At 45.5% G+C, this 10,440-nt stretch overlaps 1 pseudogene; it reads right to left on the reverse strand.

Annotated features, from left to right (window-relative positions):
* Positions 1–6,767: 6,767 nt before the first annotated feature.
* LOC116576909 lies at positions 6,768–9,441 on the reverse strand (annotated as a pseudogene).
* Positions 9,442–10,440: the final 999 nt, after the last annotated feature.

The following is a 10,440-nucleotide window of genomic DNA, read 5'->3' on the forward strand; positions in this document are numbered from 1 at the left end:
TAGCAGAATAGACTGAAGACCATCTCAAAGAGGTTGACTGCCATATAGTGGGGTAGGGGGAACAGAGCACCTCACTTGCCCTAAAACTAACCCTATCCTGCTTAGAGGGAGCCACTCTGATGGAAGGTGAATTCAAGGTGCTATGGCCAAGTCTGTTGTGTCTTCTGACCTTGAGTGTCTTTGTAAGCTTGGTCATGTGTGTCACAGTGACCCTGGATAGCTGTAATATAGGTGTCTTATTGCATACAGCCATTTTCAAGTTTTTCTGAGGCCTTAAAAGATTTTATATTTTAGGGGCGCCTGGGTGGCTCCATTGGTTAAGCGGCTGCCTTCAGCTCAGGCCATGATCCCAGGATCCTGGGATCAAGTCTTGCATTGGGCTCTCTGATCAGCAGAGCGTCTGCTTCTCCCTCTGCCCATCCCCCCTGCTCATGGTCTCTCATTTGCTTTCTTTCAAATAAATAAAATCTTTAAAAAAAAAAATTATCTTTAAAAAAAAAAAAGAAAGAAACAACAAAGAGTCCAATGAGGATGTCAGGAGTAGGCTTTGGGGGTGGGGTGGTGTACTTTTTCATCATCTGGGGATGCTAGTTGGCCCCTATTTCTATTTATAGAGCCACACAGGGAGGCCTCCAACCATTAGAGCTTCAATTTGGACTCAAAACATGGGGCTCTCGCTGGCCCAGTCACAGCAGGCCCTGCTGCACTCACATCGCCCCTTTTGGCCTTCACACGAAGGTGAACACAGATCAGGGAAACCAGGTGTTCTGAAGATACACAGGGGCAGGAAGTACCCATGGCTGTTTCCTTGTCTATAAAATGAGGATGCTACTCACAACGTTGTTATGAGGATGAAATTAAATAATAGTTGTGCAGGGGGGCACCTGGGTGGCTCAGTGGGTTAAAGCCTCTGCCTTAGGCTCAGGTCATGATCCCAGGATCCTGGGATCGAGTCCCACATCAGGCTCTCTGCTCAGCGGGGAGCCTGCTTCCTCCTCTCTCTCTGACTGCCTCTCCACCTATGTGATCTCTCTCTCTCAAATAAATAAATAAATTCTTTAAAATAAAAAAAAAGTAGTTGTGCAGGGCTCAGCACAGTGCCTGGTGTGGAAAAGTACACGATCAATGTTGGCCATCATGCTAATAATAGCTAATGCTATTCAAAAATTTTTTTAATTTAAATTTTGAGGATGATGATGATTCCTAACTTTAAGGAATTTGAAGTCTTGTGGGCCTGGCTCACAGTCACTAGTTCTTCCCAAACATCCAAAATAGAGATACAGGGGCAGGTGATGTTAAAAAAAAAAAATAATAATCACGTGGGACGCCTGGGTGGCCCCGTCAGTTAGTGCCCAACTCTCAATTTCAGCTCAGGTCACAATCTCAGGGTCCTGGGATTGAGTCCTGTGTCAGGCTCCATGCTTGATGGGAGTCTGCTTGAGATTTCTCTCGCTCTCTGCCTCTCCCCCAGCTCATGCATGCTCTTTCTCTCAAATAAATAAATCTTGAAAAGAAGAAAAGGTAATCATGTACATGGGTTCTAGAAAATAGGGAGCCAAAGCATAAGTACATTTGCCAGTCATTTACCCAACAAGATTCACAGATATTTTTATTCAGGTGTTTGTTGAGCTTCTATTTTGTTCCATGACTTTCACTAAGCATGGCTTCGATGGGATCTCATGGGGGGCAAAAATCTCTAGCTGAAAAAAAACAACAACAAACCACAACCAAACACCCAAGAAGACACTAAGATCTAGCAAGGAGCATAGAAACAGTCAACTCCTCTCAAAACCATCCTCTTTCTTTCTTCCTCAGATGGGCTTCTGAATATTAACTAGTTTACTTTTCCAAGGACTTTAGGGCCAGGAAGTAGAAACCCTATAAGGATGGTTATTCTGAATCATTTCCCAGACTCTGGGCTTCCATGAAAAGTTAAGTTTTTACTTAACTTATAAAGATGAAAACCAAAAAAAAAAAAAATTAAAAAAAATAAAAATAAAAATAAAGATGAAAACCAGACTCAGCCCTGATATTTGACCCCACTGAGGAGCAGACAGCCTGTGAGAGCCACTCCATGCACATACATGTACAAGTTAATTTTTTTTTTTTAATTTGACAGAGAGAGATCACAAGTAGGTAGAGAGGCAAGCAGAGTGAGAGGGGGGAAGCAGGCTCCCTGCTGAGCAGAGAGCCCGATGTAGGGCTCGATCCCAGGATGAAGGCAGAGGCTTTAACCCACTGAGCCACCCAGGCGCCCCACAAGTTAAATATTTTTGAGCATATCCTGTGTGACAGGCCCTGGGCTAGGTAGAGGGAATACAACTATGAGTCCGAGAGGATGGTCCTTACTTTTTGGTGGGGAAGAGACACATCACCAAAGGATTACATAAATAGTCATAAGAAGGGAGGAAGGAGTGTGTCAGGCAGAGAGAAGACTGTAGATAAAGGCCCAAAGGAAGGAGGGAGCAAAGCCTGGCTCCCTGCTTCCTGAGATCTTGTGAGAAATATATGAGCTAATACCTGTAATATTCAATAAATATTAGCTGATTGGCCAATCAGTAAAAACTAGAATTTAGTAAGCCCTTGTTATGTTCTAGGAACTTATTTTTTAAGGTTTTATTTATTTATTTGACAGAGAGAGAGAGAGAGATCACAAGTAGGCAGAGAGGCAGGGAGAGAGAGAGGAAGAAGCAGGCTCCCCACTGAGCAGAGAGCCCGATGTGGGACTCAATCCCAGGATCCTGAGATCATGACCTGAGCCGAAGACAGAGGATTAACCCACTGAGCCACCCAGGCACCGCTGTTCTAGAAACTTCTCAAATGTGTGAATAAGGTTAATGAACACTAGCAGCTATAACACAGGACTCCCACATCTCTGTAGCTTAACACGACGAAGAATCATTTCTCCCTCACTTCTCAATGGGTTGGGCAGCCGTCCTGGGCAATCTCCTCCAAACAGCGATTCAAGGATCTAGGCTCCTTCTAGCTTATGGCTCCATAACTCCCCCTTTTTGAGGGCCTCCTCAAAATTCTCCCTTAGATCTTTTCTATACGAGTGCCATGCAAGTGCCCCACTGGGTGGGTGCCTGGGTAGCTTGGGCAGTTAACCATCTGCCTTCAGCTCAGGTCATGATCTTGGGGTCCTGGGATTGAGCCCCAGTGTTGAGCTCTGCACTCAGCAGGGAGTCTGCTTTTCCTTCTGTCCCTTCCCCTGCTCGTACACTCTCTCTCTTTCTCTCTCCCTCTCTCCAATAAATACATACATAACTAAAATCTTAAAAAATTTTTAAAAAGCCAGGTACCCAACTAGGAAGGAAAGAGGGTGTGAATGGTTGCGTGAAGCATTCTGTGGCTTATAAGAGGTATACATCACATCCGCCCTCACTCACCTGGCTAGAATCCCATCACAGGTGGTTCCATTTATATTGAAATGTCTTAATAATCTAGGGGGTGAGGCATGGAAGGAGATATTCGTGTTATTCAAAGGGAGTTAAAAGGAGGTTGAGAAACTGCATAAGGTTAGGGGGTAATTTACAAGGGTGTGAATTTACATGGAGAAAAAAAAATAAAGGAACAGGCAACATTCCTTCTCCACTTTCTTCCCCCAAGCTAACCACATGTCATGTTTTCTAAATGTGATGGAAATTTCCTCTCCAATCTCGACTTTGGCCTAGACAGGGAATGAGAAGACCAGGAATTGTAGGCAAACAGAGGATGCTTTCAAATAATAGAAAGTTGCTTAGAATATAGGGGAGAAGTCCTCAAAAGCCAAATGGAGTGCTTTAGGCAGTGCCCAGATTTATGTTGAGATGTTACAAAGTGTTCTGGGAGGCTGGAGAGCCCAAATAAGCACCTGAAGTTTCCAGAACCGAGTTTCCGCGTAGGGAGACGCAGCTAGGTCATTTGAGAAGTGGGATGTGACCCGGGATGGGGTTTGAAAGTTCCCAGTGGCGAGAGGAGACAATGAGTAATAAAAGTCGACGCGTTTACGCATTTTACCCGCTTTTAATCGTCACAGGATTCCTAAGGAACGTGCGCCCCTGTTGGTCCCATCCACCGGAAGTCACACTGCTGGTACCTAAGTGGCCAGGCTGGGATTTGAATGGTCCTTCTGACCCCAGAGTCCAAGAGAGAGTAGGTGTGCCTAAGCTCCATGAAGACTTCCATGAAGACTTTATTAAACTCTGGTATTTATGCAGTGGAAATGCACACACAGAATAGTTAATTACTTCTCTTAACAGTCTGGGCATTAAACATTTTTTCTTTACCTCTGCTGGGCTCTCTCTTCTAGAGAGAAACTTTGCATCTCTAAGGACAATCTGCTCGTCTCACTTGGACAGCTTGGCGAGGAGGACTGCTAAGTCCTGGAAAGCTCCTCCTCACAGCCAAGGAGAGCCAAGTGAAAAGTTGGTTCTGTTTCTCCCCCCTCAAAGAGAGTGACAGTTCATTTAATTCCAGCAGTAAACCAGCTTCCAGGGAGAAAGGACTGTTTAAAGGTCTGCGTCAATTACACAGTGATTATGAAATTCATGATATGACTAATCCAGGGGCTGAACCTATCATTATCTGACATAATCCAAGAATATACAGTTTAACAGGCTCTTCACCTCCCATTAAAGAGAAGTCGGTTTGTGTCTGTGCTACACTACAGACGACTTCTCTCTTTTCTTAAAGCTCTTCACTTTATTAAAGGCGGTAAACATTTATCCAACAATTTCTGACTTAAACTCAGTGTCCTGGAAGCTACATGGGCTATTTTTCGTGGCCAGCTCGAGGCTTGGGAATTCCAAGGTGCTGCTTGATACAATTTAAATTATCACAAAGGCCTTTGACCTTGAAGACTTCCCTTTAGTGATTTACATATCCTCTCTTGCACTTAGTGTCTATGATTAGATTACAGGCCATCCTGACTAGCCCTTAAATTCCTGAAGCATTCCTCCTTTATTTATTTTTAGACATTTTTATCATTTCTTTTCCCTTAAGAGTACTCTGTAAATGGTAACTAAAATCTATTGGTAATAAGCACCTATAAACATGTCAGGTTTTTTTTAAGTTTAAAAAAAAACTTATTTATTTGACAGAGATCACAAGTAGGCAGAGAGACAGGCAGAGACAGGGGTTGGGGGGAAGCAGACTCCCCGCTGAGCAGAGAGCCCGATGCGGGGCTCGATTCCAGGACCCTGGGATCATAACCTGAGCCAAAGACAGAGGCTTTAACCCACTGAGCCACCCAGGCAGGTGCACCAAACATGTCAGTTTTTTTTTTTTTAAATCAGAAAGCAAGAAATTATTGCCCCAATTCTGTTCTTGACATCGTTTTTGGAGAGAAGTCTGAGAAATCTCTGAAAACTCTCAGCCCCTTTTAGAGAAAAATGTCTGGGGTTCCTATGCACTGAGAGCCAGGTTTGGGGTCCTCGTCCGGGCTCCCCCCACCTAAGCTGATGGGACTGGCACCCTATTCAAAAGCTGCCCTCAACAGGCTGGATGGCAGCCAATTAAATGTCCTGCTACAAGAACTTGCCAGAAAAGGAGTGTCTTGTGCAGGGTGGTGCCTGGCTGACTCAGTTTGACCGCTAGAGACATTAAGGTAATCGGAAAAAAGAGGAAGTATAAAGGTGGAAATCCAGAGTCTGGAGCAAAAGGCAGCGGCTGTTGAGAGGCTGGCAAGATAATCAGGCATCCGTGTTGTATCCCAAATGTCAGTAGGTTTTCTTGATCTCCTAGCCTCTCCTTTCTCTGCGTAACCTGCTAGGAAGCCCCCACCGACTGAGGAAGCACACCAGAACTCTGTCTCACCACCTGTAGTAGGCTGAATAGGATCCCCCCCCAACAACCCCCACCCCAGTATGTCCATATCCAAATCCCCAAAACTATCAATGTTACTTTATATGGCAAAAGGGACTGTCAAGAGGTGATAAGAGATTTAGATGGAGAAGCCATCTTGGATTAGTCAGGTGGGTAATCCTGAGTAACCCAGGTAATCCTGAGTTCTTGTAAGAAGCAGGATGAGTGGGGCCAGGAGTAGGAAATAGGGCCATGGAAACAACAGGTTGAAGGGCTGAAACAATGGGTGTGGATAAGGGGCAAGGAGGCAAGGAATGTAGGCAGCCTGGAACAGCAGACAAGCTGAGGAAATGGATTCTCCCTGAAAGCCTCCAGAAGGAACCAGCCCTTCCAACACTTGGCTATATCCAAGTGAACTATAAGATAACAAATTAGTGCTGTTAAGGGGCGCCTGGGTGGCTCAGTCGGTTAAGCATCTGCCTTTGGCTCGGGTCATGATCCTGGGTCCTGGGATTGAGTCCCCCAACGGGCTCCCTGCTTAACAGAGAGGCTGCTTCTCCCTCTCCCACTCCCGCTGCCTGTGCTCTCTTGTTTTCTCTCTGTCAAAGAAATAAATAAAATCTCTTAAAATATATATATATATAACTGGGGCGCCGGGGTGGCTCAGTGGGTTAAGCCTCTCTGCCTTTGGCTCAGGTCATGATCTCAGGGTCCTGGGATGGAGACCCACATCAGGCTCTCTGCTTGGCAGAGAGCCTGCTTCCCTCTCTTTCTCCCTGCCTCTCTGCCTACTTGTGGTCTCTCTCTCTGTCAAATAAATAAATAAAATCTTAAAAAAATATATAACAAATTAGCACTGTTTTAAGTCAATTTGTTACAGCAGCAATAAAAAACTGACTAGGCCAGGGGTCTAGCATTTGCATGCTTGAGTTTTATTTTGGTTGTCAAATGATCCCTTATTGAAATATTTTCTTTCATTATTCTTAACTAGCAGGGCATCCCACGGCCCCACTGTTAAGGTCACCTGTGGGGTTGGGAGGGTGATGGTATCAACATTGCAGCGCACAGACTGGGCAGTCCTTGGGGGCTGTCAGTGCTTCCAGAGAGTTCTCTGGCTGAAGATTGGTGCCGCATCTGTCGGGCATTGCTGATAATCTCATCAAAAGTGATGTTTCCGGGGCGCCTGGGTGGCTCAGTGGGTTAAGCCGCTGCCTTTGGCTCGGGTCATGATCTCGGGGTCCTGGGATCGAGTCCCGCATCGGGCTCTCTGCTCAGCGGGGAGCCTGCTTCCTCCTCTCTCTCTCTGCCTGCCTCTCTGCCTACTTGTGATCTCTCTCTGTCAAAAAAAAAAAAAAAAAAGTGATGTTTCCACTGTGCTTCTTTTTTTTTTTTTTTTCCTGCTTCTTTCAGTCTCTTGGCAGTTCCTTGGGGGCTTTGATAAGCAGGACAGAGGCGGAAGGTCCCACTTCAGTTTGGGCCTGTCTGTTGTGAATGGCCAGTTTCACGGTCATCCTCAGACCTTTCCAATCTCCAGTTGCCTTGGCCACGTCATCACCAGCCTTTTCTGGAGACAGCCCCAGGGGGCCGATCTCTGGGGCCAGGGCAGAAGTGGCACTGACTTCACTACGGGTGCACTTCGGGTACACGACTTTGATCTCCTTGGGGTCAAACTTAGGCGGCCTGGGGAAGGCAGCTGGTGTAGGATGAACCCGGATTCAGGACAACCGAGCACAGTCTGTGTGCTCTATTCTTGAGGAGGACAGGAAGTAAGTAACTTAAGCACTTGATGGTTCCGCCTATTAGCTGAATATTTTTTTTTTAAGATTTTATTTATTTATTTGACAGAGAGAGATCACAAGTAGGTAGAGAGGCAGGCAGAGAGAGAGAGAGGAGGAAACAGGCTCCCTGCTGAGCAGAGAGCCCTATGCGGGACTCGATCCCAGGACCCTGAGATCATGACCTGAGCCGAAGGCAGCGGCTTAACCCACTGAGCCACCCAGGTGCCCTATTAGCTGAATATTGAGGCAAGTTCCCTGATCTGTTCAGAAGAGGTCATTACATTTTGCCAGGAGTATAGAAGAGGAAACAGAGAAAATTAAGAAATTAAAGAAAAATGACAAGAGAAGTGGCAATGGGGCCACGGTCATGCAGAGAACATGCCATGAGAGCAGTGTGTGTAGGGAGAAAGAATTTGACATTATGATGCAAAACCAACAAGAACAAAGACAGATGAGAACCAGGTACAACTGAAGCCCATCGTCAGCCAGGCTCTCGCCTGCACACAGTCATTTCTCATTAATTCAAAATCCATCTGGAGCTAGATCTCAGTGCTCTTGTTAATTACTTCTTTCATAATTGTAATTGAACATACCCCTCTGGGTGCCACCCTAGAAGCGAATATGGTAATGACCATACATAGCACACTGAGCTTACCTGCACACCTTTCAACTCTCCCATTACAGTTTAGAGGGAACACTCTGACAGGGAGGCTCACCTGTCATCCTTCATAAAGACCCAAGTGAGAATTCTCTTCTGTGAAACTTCTCATTTCATCAGTTCCTTCTGCCTATTCCTCACAGAAGTCGTGCCATGGGGCACTCGGGTGGCTCAGTCGATTAAGTGTCTGCCTTCAGCTCAGGTCATGATCTCCGGGGTGCTGGGATGGAGCCCTGTGTCAGGCTCCCTCCTTGGTGGGGAATCTGCTTCTCCCTCTCCCTCCGTGTTCTCTCAGTCTCTCTCTCTCTCAAATAAATAAATAAAATCTTACACACACAAAAAAAAGTCTTGCTACCAAAAAGAAAATTAAGCCCTTAGGGAAAAACAAAAACACATGCACACACAAAAACAGACAAAAAACCCAAATAGGTTTCCATTCATGTGGCATCTTTTAGGATGATTGCATTTTGAAGGCATGGACAAGGTTTTTATACATGCTGTTCATTTTCCCTTAGTGGTCTGGATATTTAATAAAGAAAGCTTTTGGGGCACCTGGGTGGCTCAGTCAGTTAAGCAACTGCCTTCAGCTCAGGTCATGAACCTGGAGTCCCGGGATGGAGTCTCGCCTCAGGCTCCCAGCTCCGCAGGGAGTCCGCTTCTCCCTCCGCTGCCCTCTCGTGCTCTCCCTTACTCACTCTCTCTTTCAAATAAATAAATAAAATCTTTTAAAACTTAAAAAAAATAAAAAAGCTTTTGACTGAGGTGTTTTGGATCATTCTGTTGATTACTGTATTGGTCATTTTTATAATTACTGTGTTCTCAGTTGCAGATAACAGAATCCACATTGGCTAGTTTTCATAGAACACAATTAGAGCAGAGTCTTAGGTAGTTTATTTGTTTTTTTACTTTTTTATTTTTAAAATATTTTATTTATTTATTTGACAGGGAGAGAGCACAAGCAAGGGGGAGTAGCAGGAAGAGGGAAAAGCAGACTTCCGGCAGAGCAGGGAGCTTGATGTGGGACTCCATCCCAGGACCCCGGGACCATGACCTGAGCCGAAGGCAGGCGCTTAACCGACTGAGCCACTCAGGGACCCCGAGTCTTAGACAGTTTAAACGATTTCCAGGAGTGACAGGGAAACAGGTTAGGACACCCGACAGCTGGAAGAGTCCCCGGAGAAATACCTGATCAGGAACATTATGGCTCCCGTGGAAACCCATTGCTGCTACTCTCCACTCAATACCTATGATGCTAGAGGCAGGACCCTGGAATATCTACCAAAGCTTCTCCACCATCATACTTGCAAAAAGATGGATCCACCCCTCCATTTGAATCCCCTTCGCAGCTGGGGCACATGGGCATCGGTTCACCAGGAGCTGGGTCACACGCAGAACTTTCTCTACAAGAGAGTCCAGGCACTGGAGTGGGGGTTGTGTGGGCCCATCTGTGGAACCCAGGCACCGTATCTACTTCTGGTAATTTGTGTGGAAGAATGGTGGTCATCATGAGGGTCACAAGGAGAGTGATATCTAGCATTTTTTGGAGTGCTTTCTGCATCTAGCACCGTGCTGAATATTTTATGTGCTTTGATATGCATAATCCTCAAAGCAACACTATGAAGTAGGTACTATTTATATCCTTGCATGATGCAAGAGAGTTAATTAACTGGTCCAAGTCTCATAGTAAGTCGAGTCGGGATTCAAACTCACGTCTGTTTAAAATCAAAGTCTGTTTTCAGCTAGTGTGTTGATGATAGTGGCTTCATTATTCTCTTTTAGTCAGTCTGTGAAGGCTGGCTTGACAAGCTAATTTGCCTCTCCCCAGTTTCTAGAAGGCTTCTGCAAACACTGGGATGCTGTTACTGGTGTAACTGGGAAAAGAAATTGAAATTCTGAATGTAAAATGCAAAGGAAGGGGGTACATTCGACCTGTCCTGGGTTGGGTTACCTTTGTGTCAGATGTAAGGTGACCAGCCAATGACAGGAGATGCACCGAATGGAAAAAGTCAGCTAAAAGAATGTCCCTCCGAAGAGGATGGAAAAAGCATTAAATTCCTGTATCAGGTACAGTCTGCGTAGGTTACTTTATATGAAGGCGGGGCAGAGCTTAAAAAGACTAAACGTAACTCTAGGCAAAACTTAAATGATTTTCTTCCCTTCTTTAATTTCTAATCCAGGCAGACAGGACAGGACACGTAGTTGCCCAAAGATCCTGCTGCC

This window comes from Mustela erminea, chromosome 18 (genome assembly GCF_009829155.1).
Source record: "Mustela erminea isolate mMusErm1 chromosome 18, mMusErm1.Pri, whole genome shotgun sequence".
In the NCBI taxonomy this organism is placed as follows: Eukaryota; Metazoa; Chordata; class Mammalia; order Carnivora; family Mustelidae; genus Mustela; species Mustela erminea.